Raw genomic sequence first — 20,260 nt, 5'->3', positions numbered from 1 at the left:
TTGCATCCCTCCTCCTGCCCTTGCGGTATGTCTATCCTACAATCACAGGGTGTGATTGGCCGGCTTAACTAGACATATCTGAGCTAGCTTTACTCTTGCAAGCTTGGGTTGCAGAGCAGGGAAGCTGTGGTAGCATGTACTTCAGTGCGGGCTGTGCAAACTGGACCAGAAACAAATTATTCACAGTACCCATCTGCGCTGAAGCGGCTCTGGGATCCAAGTTCACTAGATTAACCCAAGCTAGCTAGAAGAGCTGCAGTCACACCCTATTGATTACACTGGACACCTCATAGACTTACAGGGACTTTAATGGCCAGAAGGGACCGTGTGATAATCTTCTAGGCTGACCTCCTGCATATTGCAGGCCACAGAACCTCACCCACCCACTCCTGTAATAGACCCATCACCTCTGCTGAGTTACTGAAGTCCTCAAATCATGATTTAAAGACTTCGCTGTATCTGTCTTGTCTATTTAGAGCAGCAGGGCCTGTCACTCACTAGTGTATGTGCGGCACATAGCACAATGAGGCTCAGGCCTCAGTAGGGGCTACTAGGTGCTGTTGTAATAATTACAAGTAATAGTTTTTTTTTTAAAAAGAGATCAAGGAACTAAAATGTTGCTGAAAGTTGCAGCAGCTTTTCGCAGCCTAGGCCAGTGAACTTCACCCTTCTTGCATGGAATCACTCTGATGTTTTAGAGACCAGGTGGGTGAGGGGTAATATTTTTTACTGAACCAACTTCTTTCAGTTGGTGAGAGAGAGACGCTTTTGAGCTACAGCCCAGACCTGGAGAAGAGCTTTGTAGCTCAAAAGCTTGTCTTTCTCACTCTGCTAGTCTCTCTAATATATTCTTTACTGTTAACTGGTGGCAATATTTAGATGGGCCATTTCATCTTCAGTGTTAGTCAGTCCTCACAGCATTCCTGGGGGGGAGGTAGGCAGCAATTCAGGGGCACTGGAATGGGAGAGGCCTGGGGGCCATGCCCCCCTGCACTTTTAAAAGTGGGAGGGCACTTTTACTGGCCATAAGGATGAGCGATGTGGGGGGAGGTAAGGGGTGGGGCCTTGTGAGGGAAGGGGCAGCATGGAGAGTGAGGCCATGGTTTGGGGGCCCCCCCACTCTTGGGAAGCTTCTGCCGCCCCTGCAGCAATTACATCCCAGTTATACACATGGGGAAATTTGAAGGAGATAAGTTAGCGACTAAGTTTTTGAAAAGCGTCCACTGACTTGGGGTGTCTTCGTTTTTGGAAGCCCAGTTTACAGCCTGATTTTTCAGAGTTGCTGAGGCACCCAGAGCTCCCAGTGATGTCAGGTCAGTTTCAGCATCTCTGATAAATCAGGCCATAAATGTCTTACGTGGGGCATCTCAAATTAGCGGACACATTAGCTAAGGGCTTACTTCAGTATAACTTAAGTTGCTCAGGGGTGTGGAAAAGCCACCCCCCCACCCGAGCTACATAAGTTATACTCACCTAAGCATGGGTGTGGACAGTGCTTTGTCGGTGGGAGCCACTCCCACTATATAGCTACCACGGCTCAGGGAGGTGGAGTAATTATGCCGAGGGGAGAGCCCGTCTGCATAGAGCATCTGCACTAGCAGTGCTGCAGCTACATCAGCACCACTATGCCACAGCAGCGATTCTAGTGGAGACCTGCCCTGATTCTAGTGGAGACCTGCCCTCAGTCTTCTGCAGAAAAGTTCTCCCCAGGGAAATGACAGACAAACTCACAGGAAGTGGTAGCTGTGTGTGTGTGTGTAGGGGGGTGTCAGTCTTGCTGGATGCCTGCCACAAAACGGAGCCATCTACCCAAGCTGGATTGGTGGCTCATCTTCTGCTAAGTGCTAACCAAATGCTACAAGAAAGAAAAACAGACTTCTATCTAAATTTCCTTCCTAAATTCCCCATTGATTACAGGCATCTCTTCCTTCCTAGGACAATCTCCCCCTGCCCTCCTATATAATGTGTCTGTCTTTTTATCTATGTCTGGGGGGCAGGAAATATTGTAATAAAATGTTAACACTTGGGCGAGCCTAGCTGTGAGCAGGTGTTTCATTTTTCTTGTCGCAGGCTACATCAAACAGTGGTCAAGGCTGTATCTGGCCTCCCCGTTGCTGAAGGCAGCCAAATCCCCTGCCAGTGTTTCTCTGGCACAACATTGGTAGGGAACAATGTAAACCATTATTGCTGCTTCCTCCCAGAGAGAGCTAAATATATGGAATGCCCTACCTCTAATGCTCCTTATCAGGAACCAGCTTTGTTACCCGCTAATTTCCTGGGTGACTTATCAGATCAGCGTGATTTCAAAGTGTTAAGAGCATCTGTGCTTGCAAGAATTTTGCACTTGGCTGGCCTGGGCCCTCCCTGTGTTCAGATTAGATACAAACACATTCCTGACATTGGACAACTACATGGGCAAAGGAGATGTGCTTCCAACATAGCCTAATAATAGAAGTGTGGGGACCTGTCAGAGGAGTCGGGCTTAACTCTGCAGTTACTGAAGCCTTGTACATCTTTGATATCCAACCCTGCCGGAGTGAGAAGGAAAGTGCACACCTGACATGGATTCACGGGGTCTGATCTATGCCCCAGCCTGCAAACAGGCCCTTAGGAGTGCTTCCCGCAGTGTGCTGGACCTCAGGCATCCACACAGTTCCACAGGAGCAGGCCCATGGCTTCCATCGCCCTGAAACTGGGCCTTGGGGCACCAGCGATGCCTGTCTCTTTCCATGGCCCCACGCAGCAGAGTCCTGCCAAGCCTGACTCCTGTGGGAGGCTTGTCCCTTCCCCTTTCAGGGCGCAATGCTCCCAGTGAGTATTTGCAGTGACACCGGGCGGCCTTTCCAAAACAAGGTGACGATTTATTAGTTACTTGGTGTGCAGCAGGGGAAAGTCCTTAGTCAGCATAGAGAAACAAAGGCAAAGACCATGTTCAGACTGGCCAGCCAAGTGCAAAATTCTTGAAAGCACAGATGCCCTGTTCCTTTCTCTCTGTCGCAGGTGAGAACCTCCTTTTGTCTGTGTGGTATGTCTACACTGATTAAAAACCCACAGCTGCTTGGGCTGCAGGGCTGTTTAGTTGCAGCATAGACATCTGGGCCCCAGCCCGAGCTCAGGTATCCTCCCACCTTGCAGGATTCTAGAGCCCTGGCTGCAGCCGGAGCCAAAACATTGACACCAGAGTTAAACAGCCTCACAGCCAGAGCCCTGGCAGGCAGGTGTCTAATTGCTGTGCAGACGTACTCTGTGAGATCAGCTCTTATCACGGCCACTTGACACTGGTTCCCTTTGTTCTCCTGCTCATGGCCTGTACCCTGCTTCCGTGCTGACAGATGGAGGAAATCTCTTTCCTCTTGGCTGTTGGTCACTAGGTGTGAATTGTCACGACCATTTAGCAAAAAGAGCAAGAAGTACTTGTGGCACCTTAAAGACAAACATTTATTTGAGCATAAGCTTTAGTGGGCTAAAACCCACTTCATCGGATGAATGGAGTGGAAAATACAGTAGGAAGATATATATACACAGAGAACATGAAAAAATGGGTATTGCCATACCAGCTATAACGAGACTAATCAATTAAGGTGGGCTGTTATCAGCAGGAAAAAAAAAAACTTTTGTAGTGATAATCAGGATGACCCATTTCCAACAGTTGACAAGAACTTGTGAGTAACAGTAGGGGGAAAATTTAGCATGGGGAAATAGTTTTACTGGCTTCCTGGATGATCCACTATTTATATAGGTTGGTTTCAGCCAGTTCTTAAAACCCATTCATATATCTCCAGACACTTCTGTGTGACACACATGCTCAGGCCTCCTGCTCTGCCCTAGGATGAGCATGCTAAGCCTTCCGCGCCCTCTGAATAGCAATACCCTGTCACATCAGTCACTGCCACGCTTGTCCTTCATAAAAATGTTACAGAAAATTCCCACTCTCGTCACAACACCCAGTGAAGCCGCCTTCAATGGCATAGTAAAAGTTGAGCTTAATCCACTGGCTTGATCCAAGGCCAGGGATTTCAGCAGTCTTGGGATAAGGCCCCAAGGGGGCAAAGCGAATTGTTGGCTCTTGGTAAGTTTGGGGATTTGATGTGACTTGCTTTAAGGGATGCCTCTGACACCTCTAATTTAGATGCTAAGCTCAGGGTTATTCCCCGCCCTACCTTGGAAACGAAAGATGAAACATGTTACATGTGTACAGACGTAAGAGGAATGTGTGTAATAACCACACACAACAGTTTAACTTATTTGCCATTAATATTCTAACCATTTTCCAAAGCAGAGTTGGACTAGCCAGACACCTCTGTAGCACCCAATAAAATTAACATTACAGGTTGTATGCTGTGTTACGAGAATAATTTAATAAAAAGAGAGAGAGAATTTGATGTCAGTGGGACTTCAGCACCCACTTGAGGTGTGATCCTGAGTGAGGTTGCTTTCCTCAATTAGAGCTCAGCTGGTTGTAGACGTGGGCAAAGCTCTAATCAAAATGAACTGACTTGCTGCTGTACAGGTTTTTGATGGGTCCAGCTTGCCTTCCATACCCCTGATACAACCGAGTCCTATTTACAACCCAGCTTTACCCTGACCTGATTGCAGTTTGTTATATAGTCAGGATGGTCCCCTGCTTGGAATGTGATCCTCTGACTTGCTTATATATAGATGGTATGGGGTATCCTTAGTCCCTCATAGTCATCACCTTGAAAACTTCCTCTGCTTTCCAAGTTTGTGTGCCTCCTTCTCTCTTCTCCTTCCCTTACCTCCCTACATTTGTAGCAGCACCTTTGACAGCCTCCTCTCCCTGTACCACATCGTTTCTGTATCTTAGCAGCCCCCAACCTCTGCATTCAATCTTTTTTCCATCTTGCTCGCCAACTTGCAAGGACGTCAGATGACAAGTTTCCTACAATGGCTTGGGTTATTACTCATATTCAACTGAGATTTCTAGAGTCAGGTATTGACTTTCATAACTGTGACAGTCTATTATTATTATTATTCTCCTCTCCATCATCCCCTCATCTTGCTGAATAATTGCAAGGTGTTAATTGCCTGCCCCAGCAATCAGTCCATTGATCTGGAACACAAACATTCTTGAAATAATTTTTTGTGTGAGCTGGTCTGTGGCTTTCGCAAGTGCCAGTGTTTGTTTCCTTGTTTTTCATTTCCTGCAGAGAAAAGCTTTTGTATTGTTCTTGACAAGATGCCTGTGACTCTTTCAGCTGTCACTCCTTCAGGCCATGTGGTTTTCACGGAAGTCTGCCACTAGTAGTATCCACTTCTTGTATAATTTACGTGCGTGGGTGGGAATTACAAGTTCTGCTCAATTGTGTTCTTTCTTAGAGATTGCTGTGCTGTGTTTATCGTATGCAGTAACTGCTAGTGGCTCTTACTCACCTAGAAACCTTAGATTTGGGTCAGGTTGGGAGGGGAATTAGGCAGTTTTTGCTGTAGGTCTCTTGAAGTGCCAAGTTTTCTTTTTGTAAGTGTAGTACTTCCTTCCTGTAATGTACATACCATAAAAAAAGAAATGAAGGATAATTGCTGTAGCAGTTTAAAAATGTGGCATGCATCACCCGCATCAAAAGGATGGTTTTTATAAGGCTAATAGTTCCGCAAGCAACCTGCAGAAATGTTATGCTTTACAGTTTGATCAGTCTGTGCTGTGGGGTGGGGGTGCTTTCTGCAGCTTACTTGCGTAGTTTCAGTTAAGCTAGAGGAATTGCTCTTTTCCCTTTTCAAGCAAATACTTTGTTATTTTCTGAACTTCCACCCGGGATGTTCAGTACCGTTACTCCAAACGTAGTGCACGCAGTTCGGGCTTGTCGCCCATTTGAAGTAACTGAGATCAGATGCACCCCTGTTTGTTGTGATGGCCAAGGGGGATGGATACAAATTTCAGTAATCAAAGCAAAATGGAAAGCAGGTGAATGTGCCTGTCTTTGTGTTTTAAAACAGAGGAATTGATGACTCGAAGGAGAGATGGCTCATAGGACAGAGGAGATCTTTTCTGGGGGTCGTCGCATAACTGGACAGTGTAGCGTGTGTGTGTGTGTTTACATGGGTTTGCATTTATAGTGTATATAAAATAAAAATCCAGTTCTCTTCACTAGACCTTTTAAAAGTATAGTATCCCACCCTAAAGGCAGCCTGTATTTTAAAGACACAGTACCATGGACAAGTGTGGTATTGGATCTTAGCAGTGAGCTGCTGTGCTAACTCAGATGAGAGACAGCGGTGAAACTAGATAGATGTTAAGGATGGCTCTGAGGTGTACATCCGTGGATGTAACTGTGTAGGAGGGAGGGGAGATGTTTGTTTCATTTCCAATTCCAGCCTTCTTCCACGCTTGGTGGTAAAATACTATTTGGTTTGGCAGATGTCTCTCTTATGGGTTTCCATTCTCTGCCCTTGGCTTGTGTAATACTGTTTCAGGGATTCGGGCGCTGCTGCAGTAAGTCTGTGAGCAAGCAGTTTTTAAGTGAGGAGAAACTTGGGGGTATGCAAGACCAATCAGACTCCTGAAAGGGGTACAGTAGTCTGAAAAGGTCGAGAGCCACTGATCTAGTGGTTCTGATTTGTGTTTTTGTAGCACCTGGGAATCCCAGCATTGCACACGGACCCTCTTGTAGTAGATGCTGTACAAGCACAGAATACAGAGCCATACTAAGTAACCTCTTTCTGCTTCCCTTTATGATGACCTCACATGAGCATCATGAAGTTCGATCATGGTTTGTGAAGGACATTGGAGGAAAAATCTCACTTGCTGTGATGCCTTCAAAAACCTGACCAGTGGTTTGGCAGTTGGCATGCGGTGACTGTAACTCATCCTGCTGACCAGTTTTGTCTCATTGCTAACTTGTGCATCCCAGGCTGTTTGTCACAAACCTGTTGTCTCTTGCCTTATACTTGGGTTGGAAGCGCCGTGGGGTGGGCAGGTGCTGTCTTTTTGTTCTGTGTTTGCACAGCACCTAGGGCCATCAGGTCTTGCTCCATGGCTGGAGATCCTAGGTGTCACGGTAATACAGATGAATAATGATGATTATAATGAAGGTGACACGGAAGTGTGCAGGTTGGGGATATTGGTCATGCACAAAGCTTTAATGTCTGAGCGTAGCCATATGTGGGAGGATGCAAAACGGTTGTCCTATGGAAAAATGGTGTATAACTGAGCTCACTTGGACCATTTGCGGTTTGAACTCAGCACGTGCAGACTGAGCTTTTGGTGTTTGAGCTGAAAGACTAGTTCCACCAGACGCATGGGTAACTGAGTGAAATTTAGGGGCTTGTTATATGCAGGAGGTCAGCCTAGATGATCTAATGATTCCTTCTGTCCTTAGCAGCTATAGTAGACTCCTCTCCTCTTATGTGGACTTGCTAGTAGAATGGGACAAAGACCTATCCTCTCCTAGTGTGGGCTACGCATCCAGGAGTTTGGCCATCCTGCATATTTTCCAGGCCACGCAGTTTTGGTGTGTGTGTGACGCAGTCCCATGGTAAGAGCGCTCTATGGAGACGCGTTAATTCCCTAATTCCAAGTCATTCGGGTCGCCTCTGCTCGCAGGTGCTGGGAGGGAGGAGTTAGGGATAAACAATGGTGTAATTTGTGAGGTTCTGCTCTCCATCAGGAGAGCTGAACAGTGGCTTTTAAACTCCTTCCTGAGATTGAAAATGGGGGTGGAGATGGGGAAGGAGGAGCTATTTGCAGGTGGATGAGATACTGTAGCTTGCCTCACATGGCTTGAGACCATTTTCCTGTGAGCGGAACTCATTCATGTTGCAAATAGGCTCTTCCCCCAGGGAAATCCTGGCCTTTAATGAAACTTGGGTATCCAGCTGTTGATTCCAGGAGGCTCAGGAGCCATTTATTCTGGTGGTAGATTGAAGAGCTAGAGCTGGGGGGGGGGAGTGGGGACTGATTGGATTTTTGCAGCAGCTGCTGTTTTTCTGCCTTCAAGGAGATGGAAAGGGCATGGAGACCCTCACCTTAATGGAGGTGTTGTCCTGTATTAGCTGAGTATGTCTCAGCTAATCCCCTGGCTGCGCCATCACATACAGCTGTTCAGAAGCTGCAGGGACGGGAAGCATCAGGAAAAATATAACAGAGTTGTAACTTGGAAGTATACTTGGTCAGATGTACCCTTCCCCTTCGTCAACTGAGTTCTCTGATACAAACCCTTTTCTGAGTGCGCTTGTGTACTTGTGCTGTTCACAACTGCCGGGGTATCCTACCAGGAGAAGGGTGATCTCTTAAGTAACCAGGGCCCCCAAACCTTTACAGGCCAAATCCAGCTGGTTAAAGTTCCCCAGGAAGTCAGTTGTCAGGCAGCCCTGATCACGGAGCATCGGTACACTGCACTCCCTATGCGAAACCCATTGATTAAGTAGGCAGCTGCAGTCCATACTAGCTGCAATTTCTAAATTGGTTTAAAGGGTCATCTCCATGTGGAGCATGCTGTAGAAATCCAGCCTGAGGTGACACATGCCAGGATAACAGCAGCAAGGGCCTGCCCCTGCTAGAAAATAGCAAATTGTTAAAATCACTCTTAGCAGCCCCCGTTATGTAGATGTACAGAAGCAGCTGGGGATCCAGCAAGAGATTGCTAAGCTGCGTAATGAATGGTGGGCAGACACTCCCAGTCAAGAATGTAGATTGTTGTCTCCTCCATTTCTTCTGATGGTTTGTTTGTTTGTTTGTTTACTGTTATAAGCAATATCTCTGTCTCTTCTGGCTTAAGGCAGCCAGCTCTCTCTCAGCCATGTCCCATTCTCCATTAGACACTGGGAAAGTCATGCCATCGCCCATTTTAAGAGATGGAAACCTAGAACTGGGCATCCTCATTATACTGAGTGATATCCTCATTTCAGACCAGGTCTGCTCGCTAATGGCCCCATATGCATACTGAGCAGGAAGGACAGCAACACAGTTGTATGGACCTCTACACGAGAACCCTTCATCAGTTGCCTAGTGTTATCATCTGGGATCTCCAAGAAAGAAAGGAAAAGAGCAGTTCCATTATTATTGATTTTGGTATTGGAGTCCAACCACAAACGCGACCCCATTATTCTAGGCATTGTACAAACGCAGAACAAAAAGATCTCCCCTTCTCGGAGGAGCTTACAGTCTAAGCAGAAATCTATGGGCTGCTGCTTACGTCCTTCAGTAGTCAATAATATCGATAAGAGGTGAAAGAACCTGATCTTTCTCCATTGCTGTAAAGAGGTCATCGTCCAGTGGAGCTGCTGCTTGACCATGTGAAAGGTCATTTATAAATTTGATATTGGCCAATAACAGTTAGTTCTTCGTGTGCTTGCTCATGTCCATTCCAAGTAGGTGTGTGCGCATCGCATGCACAGTCATCAGAAGATTTTTTCCCCTAGCGACCTGTTGGGTCGGCTGTGGAGCCCCCTGGAGTCGCACCTTCATGGCGGTGTATACAGGTCCCTCCCGACCCGCCGTCCCTTCAGTTCCTTCTTACCGCCTGCGACGGTCGTTGGAGCTGCTGCTTCTCTCCTTTGTTACGACAAGTGATCCCCTAGTGGATTTTTCCTATTTGTACCTGTAAATAGCTTTTACTTAGTTGGCTAGTGTTGCAGTATTTTATAGTTAGATATGTTTCTGTTGGGGTTTTCCCCCACCACGTTCCTTCCCTCCCGAGGACCGGGGCATGCCTTGGTCTGAAGGTCAGAAGCCTATGCCCAGGGATGACCCTCACAACTCCTGCTTAAAGTGCTTTGAGAAGCCCACCACACTGACAAGTGTAAAATCTGTAGAGGCTTCTGCCCAAGAATCAAGGAGGAGAGGGACTTTAGATTAAAACTTTTTTCCTAATGGTGTCAGCTCTCCGTCCCCAACTGACACAGCCCATGTCGGACCCAAAGCCCAGCACTTCGGTGCAGAGTACACCAGCCTCAGTAAGGGAGGCTATGGCACCAACAAAGGACTCAGGGTCTAGAGACCCATGGCACAGCCCCTCTCCGGCACCGAAGTTGAGCTCTGCGGCTTCCTGACACCGCTCTCACTCACTGGTGCCACAGGAACCATAAGAGAGCCAAGAGGGGGCGTTTGCCCACCGTTAGAGCAGTCGAGCGCAAATGTGCCCACAAAGTGCGTCCCGTGCCAGGACACCCAGCCCCTCCTCCGGCAGAACTGGCACCATTGACTATGGCCTCGCAAGGAGGGCTGTTGAGTCCAGTCTTGTTAGACTCCCCTGCACAGGAGAACCAGATGGGGGAGCTGGATCTTGCATCCACCCTGGACACGTTTGAGGCCTTTGGATCCTGTAGCAGCAGCATCCAGGTTAAACAGCAGCCCCTGTGTAGTTCTTTATTTGGACTAGGTTTCTCAGTTTGTTTTGTTAGTGTGTTTTTCATACATCTAAAAGAGCTGGGTAGTTTATAGTGGGTTAAAGTTGTTGGTTGTTCTCTCCAGTCCCAGTGATGTGCCAGACACATTTGTTTGCTGGAACCAGTCCAAATTCCTGTTGGCGCCTTTAATTGGAAAACAAGGACTGGGATAAACAGGAGACTCCAGAGCTGTAAATAGGTCAAGTGGCCACATGGCACCATCTCTGCTCTATACAAATGCAGCCGAGGACGCGGCGTTGACCAGAGATGGCCATTTTAAGAAGCTTTACCTCCCACCGCCCCCAAGCATGAATTCATTGCCACCTCTGCTTCCACTAATCAACCCATTAGTAAAAACTCTCAGTGGAGGAGCTGCTTTTTCCCCAATCTGTATGCCGTGCATCCATTTAAACAGACAGGTCTGAAACGAGGAGCTCCGCTGGAAGGGAAATCAGTTGGAAAACGGAAGCTGGATAAGCCAAAGAGAAGCAGACTGTTAGTGCAGAGGAAAGCTGTGCTCCTCCTAGAGGTGCTGAGATGAAATGTCTTACACCAGGCACAAAAACGTTGTGTACTAGAAATAGTCTAGGGAATGACTGCTGCCTCCTCTTTTGTAACACTTCCAGCAAACAGTCATACCCAGAAGGCTGGGATTGCTCCTGACTTTACATTTCCTACTAGCAGAGCAAACACCAAGTACATTAGAGCATACTGTTCTGGCTTCTCAGGGAAAATGTATTGTAGTTCTTCACCAAGACCTTTTGACATCACCTCTCTAGATATCTATGGTTAACTGCAGCTTCTGTATTAGTGATTGTAGTGTACATTATGGTTGGTAGAGCTCATCAGAAAATAGAAAGTATTTTCCTGGAATATATGTTCAGTTTTATTTTCAAAATGTGGTTTAGTTGTTTCAAAACCCAAAAATTTGTACAGGAAAATGCTAAATTGCTTATGGGGCCATTGAAACTTCAGCAAGTCACATTGCGCCAATACCATGTTCTTCTAGCAACTCTCTAGGCTGCTGGTGGTTTTTGTTAACCTACTTGATAATACTGGTTATGAGACACTTCTCTCTGTTTGACATCACAGCCGGGTGGAATGTTTTGATTGATCAGAGTGGTTTGGAATCAGCTTTCTTCGTCTCCTAGTTTTTATGAAATAAAGTTTGGACTAATGAGCTTATGATTCACTCAAGGGAAGGGTGTAAATAGCTCCCACGTTTGTGAAATAATAAGTGCTCTTGCAGTCAGATGAAGATAGTAACTTGGGGTCATGGTGTGAATTTCTCTATGCGTGTAATCTGTAGTATCCACGTGAATGGTGTGAAATCCAAACCCGTTATTAGGTGGAATGTTGTTTGAATCAGACTGTCACTAAAAAATGAGACTATTAAACTGGATATAGTTACTCACTTTAATGTAGCCCTTCAAATAGCTTTTTCGGATGAGTTAATCCTTGGTGTACAAAAGCCTGAAACAGCATTTGGGGATCTTGAGACAAATTTCGCTTGAAAAATGTATCGGATGCACCACAGACCACTAAAATACAGACATAGTTGTTCCTTATTGTCACGGGCCAAGGCGTGAGTGGTCAGGCCTAGCGGCAGTCAGTCAGAGCCAGAAGTCGGGAACCAGGAGTCAAGCCAAGAGCCAGAGTCAAGAACCAGGAGGAGGGCTGGAACAGAGTGAAGGCAGAGCTGGAGCACGGCTGGAGATGAGGCAGACACAGGAGAGACTGCAGCTGCCGATGAGTGCGCTGAGCAGCTGTTGGCCAAATGCTACTGCTGGGCTTAAGAGCAGTCCTGGCAATGCTGCTTAGCCACTTAGGGGTTTCAGCTGTGGTTAACTAGCTGATCCCAGGTCTAGCTGCAGGCCGTCATTCCTGACACTGATTATATGTATTAGGGTAGCACCTAGGGGCCACAGGCATGGACCAGGATAGCATTGTGCTGTGCCCTGCACAAGCAGTTCCAAGAAAGAGTCCCTGCCCCAAGGAACTTGGGAAGGGAGATGGCTGGTAATGTTTCTCATTTGTGTTTTTCCTTCATTTAAAAGTAACGCTTCTTTCCACCTCTTATGGGCTGACAGTCGTGTGTTTATTACACTCCATCTTCTCTGTCTCTGATGCAAAGTTATGGGACTTTCCTTCCTGGTCTCATTATAACACTCAGAACGCACATCTCCCAAGGAAAACGTTAGGCAAGTGAAGTGCATGTTATAGGTGCAGCTGGTGGTACTGCCCATTAGGAAGGTTGCCAGACATTTCCCATTGTAAGACCCTGTTTCAGTTGCTTACAACTTTGTCAGACCTTCACAGTCAGGACTGAAATTTTCCATGCTGGAAGTCTGTCTCAAACTGAATGTGTGGGGGCGGATTTCAGTTAAAATGTTCTCCAAAATGGCTGAACCAAGGGTAGGGGAAAATAGGTTTTACCCGTGTTAAAAAACACTAGTAACTATTAAAAGAACCACCACCGCCCTCTGATGCCTCCGCTTTCAAGAGGAGTGGCCTTTGCATCAGGAATGAGACATTTCCTAACTTTTGCGTGCTTGACTTTGCAATCTTAATAATGTTCTTTTTAACATGTCTCTGTGTGTGTGTTCAAGTGTGCAATAATATCTAAATATGTTGATGAGAATAAAGATTTCACAGCTTGCTTTGGGGCGGGAGAGTTGGAATGAAAATGTCAATTTTCTGTGCTACTTTAAAAAGAGAGTATTTAAAGCACAGTGACACACACACTTAAAGTTGTTATGGTTTTAAGGGGTGTGGTGCCACTGAAGTTCTCCCAGGAATGAAAGTGGAAGATGCACAGAGGTAGGGGAGTGTCTGTGTCTGTGCGCAAACACGTACAATATAAAACTGAAATTTATATTCCACCAGGACGCCTGATAAACCTGTAGTCTCATTTGCAAATAGTCCTGGTTCTAACACATGCTTTCTCTCTACCTAATGCTTTAAAAATTCCTAATGAGCCTAATGAGTTATATCTCGCTCAAAATTCCTAATGAGCGAGATATAACTACTGACCTGCCAAGTGCCACCTGTGTATGACTATATGTCTTTGTTCCCATTTGTGAAACTGGAGTGCCCACCACTGTGCAGAAATGTAATTCCAAGACTGTGTTTCTTGAACAGCGAAAGGGGCCTTTCACATCATTACTTTCATGGCTCACACTCGAGGTGCTATCTCCTAGAATTGATTGTGATTCATGCTGTCTTGACTGTTGCCATTAGAAGAGCAGCAAGGGTGACAGATGACCAAAACGCCAGAATAAATTTTTGTGGTTCGCTTTAATGGAAAAAAATGCAGAACCTGCCTGGTTGTGTAAGAATTGATGCATAGCAGTGGAATACAGAAATCTTTTCCCAGAACAAGCCACTGATGAAATCAGAATTAGAACAGGACTGACAGGGGATAAGGTGATTTTTAGTTGATCAAAGTTGTTGAGGGTTTTTTGTTTTCCTTCCTTTTTCCTTCATGCACAGACATGTTTATTCTTTGGATATAATCACTTCGTTTTCTAGCCCTAGATCAAATTAAGTCCTTTCATCCATTCGAGCTATTGTGTTCGGGTAAGACACTCGCTAGAGGAGCTAAATACAGCACTCAACTCAAACTGAAGCCAAGGACTTTTCTGCCTAGCAACCGATTTGCATCACATTGATGCCTGGAAATTGCCAACTGTGTTCATGTATAGTTTGTCTGGCAAGTAAAATGTCTTTGGTGACCAATTATTAAGCTAGAGGCAAGCAGACATTAAAAATAAAGAAGGGAGGAGAGCTTTGCTTCCCCCAAAAGGTTATTATTTGAATTGTAAAATCCCTGAGGTACTTAATCTGCTGTTAGATGTTGTACAGCTGCCCCGGTGGTGTCCCTGAGAAGTGAGCTGTAGCCCATGAAAGCTTATGCTGAAATAAATTTGTTAGTCTCTAAGGTGCCACAAGTACTCCTGTTCTTCCTGTGAGGAGACTGACTGATGGGTTGATTTTGCTTCTCTTTGCCTGCTTTTCTCTCTCTGCTACACTACATCGTATAGGAATAGCCGTTTCCTGAATGGTAAAGGCTAGCTCAGAATCCCGGCTGTTAACGTCCTTCTGTGTACAGTATAGAAACCTTTCTTCACTTCCCTTGCCCCATAGAACCTTTTGCATCCCTTTTATGGCAAGGGGAGAAGCAAGCTGCTTCATTTCCTAGGTCAAAGTAATAATTGGGTTTTTTTCTCCCCTTGTTGTGCATTCTTCACAATTGTACCACGTTGCAACCTAACAGGCCTTTCTCAGTATAGGCCTTATCCAATACCCATTGAAGTCAATGGAAAGACTGCTGGGTTATGAATCAGGCCTTAGAACCAAAGATAATCCCTCACTTCATTATGAGCCAGGATTTAAAACTGTAGAAGGATGAAAATCTTCCTTTTTTTAAAAAAAGAGCCTTTTTATTGAAATCTGCAAAAAAAAAAATTGTGCTTTCAAATAAAATCCATGGGAGCAGTCCACATTTTGTATCATGAGTCTTGCAATTATTAATGCTTTTCTTAAAGCTCCAGCTACCAGAGTTATGATGATGCATGAGAATCTGAACATTCATGGTTTTAAAAGGTAGGTTTCTAGCCCTTGTGATTGCAGAGAGAAGCTTGAAAACGATGCAATTGTGCCCTAAAGGCTCGAAAAACAGAAGGCATTTAAAAGGGGCACAAAAATTATTTTAAAAAATCTCATGATTTTGGAGGGCAAGACTCATGATTTTTGAAGATTTAGAGTCTGCAGTACTGCAAATAAGCATTCAACCGTATAATGAGGAATCAGTTGAGCAGTCGTTTACTATTGGGTAATATCATATAACATATGCAGTTCATCAATGTACTAAAAATTATTCATACACTAAATTAAGATTTGACTCTCACTGCTAGTACTTGTGAGATGAGCCAGTGTATTAACCCAAATTAAAAAATTATTTATGTATAAACAAACGAAGCATCTTTGCTTCTCTCCCTTCACCAATACAAATCTGTCACACATGTACATTTTCATCACTAACTAATATGACTCCTAAATGGGTATCTAATTGAAGAAAGATTGAAACCAATGCCATATAAACCAGCCCACAATTTACTCTCCCTAACAAGGGAACATTTTCCTATGTGGCTGTATCCAACACAGACTCATCCAATTTTCTGTGTAAGTAGATGATATGTACAAAACTATTTATTTTCCAACTACCATTGTTGCCCCTTAATTGTAACCCTTTCATAGAATATTTGGAACAATTTACATCTTAACTATAGGAAGAAAAATTGATGCATTGATATTATATTCCACTTTCTAATATTTTGTATGTGTACAGTGGCTTTGCTGGAGGGACAGTAGTGTGCAGGTGTTTTCCAAACATGAAGTAAGCCCTGCAAGTTTCTCTTTGGGGTAGGCAACAATTTATTATGTCCATTTTCCAAATTGGGGACACCGGGGGAATTAAAGTACAGAAAGATTGACTTGGCCAGGGTCACAAAGGAAAGCCATGAGAGTGTGAGGAAGAACTTTGGTGTCTGTGTAATGAACTGCAATAACTTATTTCCTGGCAATGAATACTTGAAAGTAATTGTCATGGTTGTCTGAAATTGTCCCAAACATATTTCGGAAGAGTATCATTCCATCTATGAATACGTGCTGCAAGAAGAAGCAATTTTCACTCATGCTTCTAAGCCAGTCCATCAAAATTGGTAGTAAGTTATTCATTTTTTGTCTCTGTGTGGTCAACATCTGGTGTTCCTTTAACATCCTGCTGAGGGGAAATCACGTATTCTGTGTTTAATCTGTCTGTACTCGGTGGCGGTTGCAGATTTCAGAAGATCTGGTGAGGGTTAAAGGAGAGAGACGTAGGAGTCTGTTATACCAGAACAGAACATAGATCTGTCTAGTCCTATATCCTGACCCCAACAGTGGGTCATAACTAGTGCTTCAAAGGGAGATGGAAAATGGTGCTGTGTTCTGCTGAATGACCATGTGGGTGGTGAGTTCTTGAAAGCGCATTATTTTCCACAGCAGTTCACTTAACATGAATGAAAGTGACGATGTGAACCCTTTGGCTCATCCACGCGTGCCAACAATTAGTGGGTTACACAGTGAGCTTTGTTTAATGGGGACATGGGCAGCTGAACTGAAAGACTGTGCCTTGCCAGAGAGCATGCCCTGCCCTGCAGAACGTTACGCTATACAAACCTTCACACACAATTCAAACCTTATTGGGAGCTTCATTTAAAAAAAAAATCCAGCCATTCCCAAACTTTTCTAAAAATTATTAATTGTCACATTCCTTACTCCTCCTTGTTCCGGTCGGGAGTGGTAAGAGAGGTCATTGTTTTGATTAGATGTAGGAAGCATGGGACATCTGGTAGGAGCAAAGGAAATATGATTGAGATTTCCATGCCAGTTCTGCAAACTTGAGAACTTGGAGGTAGATTCTGAATTCCTAGGTGTTGTTCCTGTCTGCGCTTGCCAGGCATTCACTAGTGAAATGTTGTTGCTCACCTCTATTCAAAGCTTTGCAGGTTACCATTTGGGGTTTCTCTATAGAATCATAGAATATCAGGGTTGGAAGGGACCTCAGGAGGTCATCTAGTCCAACCACCTGCTCCAAGCAGGACCAATCTCCAACCAATCCATCCTTGTTCCTGTGTGGGGAGAGGCATGATTAGGGTGACCAGATGTCTGGTTTTTAAAGAGACAGTCCCGTTTTTGGGGACTTTTTCTTATATAGGCACCTATTACCCCCCACCCCATCCTGTATTTTTCACAGTTGCTGTCTGGTCACCCTAGGTATGGTTGGTTGCTGACTTTCCACTGGTGGTGAAACACCAGCACTGCTTACTTCCTTTTTCACTTATTAGCTTATTCTGCCTCATTGAGTCTGTGTTACTGTTGCATTTGGTGTTTCCAGCACCCTTTGGACCTCGCACATTTTACAGCTCTTTGGGCCAGGCACTTCTCTCCACACACCCCCACCCACACCCCCAGCTTATTTGATGCTATTTAGAAGAAATTGTCAAGCCTTCCATCTGTTTGTTTCATTCACACTGGGGTTGCACTTTTACTTCCGGCTGCCCAGAAGTGGTCATTTAGTCATTTTCCATACTCATTTTTTTAATGTTAATTTAATTAGCAGATGCAGGTTACTTAGGCAAAGAAAATGACTGTACGGCACGCTTCATAGAGTTTGTTAAACCCAATTAAACTAACATCATAAACACTTCACAGTAATTACAAACATAAATGGCCCTCTTCCACTCTCAAGGAAAAGGTTGTAGAGGGATAAGAGGTTCCGTCTTCCCCACTGCAGCCCTCTGGTTCACCTTCCCTGGTGACTTGCAATATGCTTTTCAGATTCATTTCACATAACTCAAAGCTCTTAGATCCATAGAGTTTAAGGCCAAAAGGGACCACCAGATTCTCAAGTGTGATCCCTTGTATGTCACAGGCCATGAACGCCACACAGCACCTGTACGTTAAACCCAGCAACCAAAATTAGACCACCATGTTACAGCCTTAGGGATCCCAATCCCAGAGTGTGTCTGGCCTGGCTCAGCTCTGTCCCAGCAACCTGTTCAGTCCATCAGTGCAAGATGCGCGGCATGATTTCTTTATGGTCCAAGTGTTTGCATGGGACTGGAGACTTTGGGAAAGAGGTGGGAGTAGCTTGACTTTTCCATGGTTTAGTGAGATCCAGGGGGACGTCTCTGCTTTAATGGCTTGGTGATGTCAGAGCAGAGATGTGAATATGCATGACATGCAGGTGGCCTTAGTGTGAGCTTGTCTGCTTTGTGTTACGAAGAAGTAAATACATGTCCTAGAAGGAGCACTTTGTTTCTGGAGAGCGGAGCTGGGGTGGGAATAGAGGAAGAAAATGCATCAGTGGCTTATTAAGTCAGACCGGGGAATTTTGGGACCTGGTTTCTCCCTGTCAATTGATATTGTGTTGGGATTTGTTTTGTTTTGCTCTGTGATGCAAAGCGTTGTCTGATCAGAAAACAACCTCGGATACATGGCTGAAATAATTTTCCATGTGCGGCTGGTGCTGGGGTCTGAAAAGTGATTGGTTGATATGCCAACTTATCCATCTTCTCTGGTGCCTAGTTTTGATGTTGTGCAGCCAGCCTTAAACTCTGCTGTCTCAGTAATTGGCCTATGAAGCTAAATAGCAAAACACAAGAGCAGAGCTCTCTGTGCCTTGTTTGTCATTTGTTTGTTCAGGGTTGTTTTTTATGTTACGTACAATTGTGGCTGTTCAGGGAAGCGAAGTTAACACGGGATTTGTCGATCAGGCTATTAAAGATTTGCAAAACTCTCCCTTACTTATCACGGTAGTACTGTGTATTTATTGCATTACAGTGGCCCTTTTGGGCTAGGTGCTGTGCAAACACACAGTAAGAAACAGGCCCTGCCCTAAAAGAACATACAATCTGAAAAGAAAAGACGGACACTAAGTGGGATGGGAAACCAAGGCATGGGGTGAAGGGACTTGACCAAGGTGACACAGCAAGGTCAGTAGCAGAGCTAGGAATAATAGAGTTCCAGCCATGTGCCCCTAGCCATTAGACAGTGCTGCCTCTCAGACGAGTGATTGGTCTTTGGAAGGTATCCAAATGAAGTAGATGATTTTGCATTTTGCCAAGGACACTGTAAGAAGGCTATGAGCCTTCACTGCTACTGTTTCTAAAAACACTGCCGTTAACAGAGCTGAAAATGTTGGCCAGCTGGGACCACTTCTACTGGCCACCTTATTTGTCACCTTTGACAACAAAATAAATACTCCTAAGGCTGAGAATTTCAGAATAGCCTGAGAGATTGAATTGCTCAGTTGCCATTGAAATGAAGGGGAATGGAGTGTCCGAAGCCTGTTGGCATCTTTGAAAATTCTACCTTCCACTTACACATTCTGCAAGGCTCTAGAAAACATGCATGTATGCCTGTTACCTTGCCATCCTCTCTTCGTTTTCTTCACTCACGTGTTACATCTTGTCTTAAATGAAGACTGTAAGCTCTGTGGGGCAGGGCCTGTCTTTCACTGCATGTCTGTATGGTGCCTCGCACAGCACGGCCCTGGCTTCTTTTGCGGCATCTGGGTGCTGTTGTGATCCAAATAATCTGAATCCCACATACAAACACAACTCAGCTTTGGGTCCAGGTCTGAACAGTGCAGCAGACCCTTTTATCCCTCTGACTGCTCGAACTGAAATCCTGAATCTGAGCATTCCAGGATTACGGAGAAGTTCACAACTCGGTTGCTGAATCTTTCCCTAGTCTGATGAACTATTAAATTTTTTGGAAAATGAATGAATTAAAAAAACCTATTAATTAAAAAACTTCACCATGAATTAAAAAACACTATTAATGAATTTTAAAAAATGTAAACTCACCAACTTAGAGGTGAATAAAAGGAATAAATATGAGAGTTCTCTGTCTGTCTTAGGTACTTGTATGGCATCTATTACTGTAATATCTGAGTGCCTCAATCTTTAATGTATTTATCCTCACAACAGCCCTGTGAGGTAGGGCAGTGGTTTTCAATCTGTGGTCCGTGGACCCCTGGGGTCTGCGGATTATGGCTAGGATTTCCAAAGAGGTCCACAGCTCTATTTGAAAAATTTTTAGGGGTCTGCAAATGAAAAAAGGTTGAAAACCACTGAGGTAGGGAAATTCAATTACCCCTATTTTGTAGGTGATGATAATACCTGGTTCTTATATAGCCATTTTCATCAGTAGATCTGAAAGCACTTTACAAAGGTGGTCACTCTCATCATATCCCCATTTTACAGATGGAGAAATGGGGCACAGGCAAATGAAGTAACTTGGCCAGGTCACTCAGGCCAATGGCAGAGCTGGGAGTAGAACCCAGGTCTCCTGAGTCCCAATCTAGTGT

The 20,260-nt window shown here is 44.8% G+C and overlaps 1 protein-coding gene across 2 annotated transcripts in view; it reads left to right on the top strand.

The window, feature by feature from the left end:
• The window catches only part of CASTOR2 (cytosolic arginine sensor for mTORC1 subunit 2), a 160,159-nt gene that overhangs the window by 110,147 nt on the left and 29,752 nt on the right, over positions 1 to 20,260 (top strand). The gene's annotated exons all lie outside the window — the stretch shown is intronic.

Source organism: Gopherus flavomarginatus, chromosome 19, assembly GCF_025201925.1.
Source record: "Gopherus flavomarginatus isolate rGopFla2 chromosome 19, rGopFla2.mat.asm, whole genome shotgun sequence".
Classification (NCBI taxonomy): Eukaryota; Metazoa; Chordata; order Testudines; family Testudinidae; genus Gopherus; species Gopherus flavomarginatus.
The sequence above is the reverse complement of the archived record's forward strand: the minus strand, read 5'-3'. Positions and strand labels throughout refer to the sequence as shown.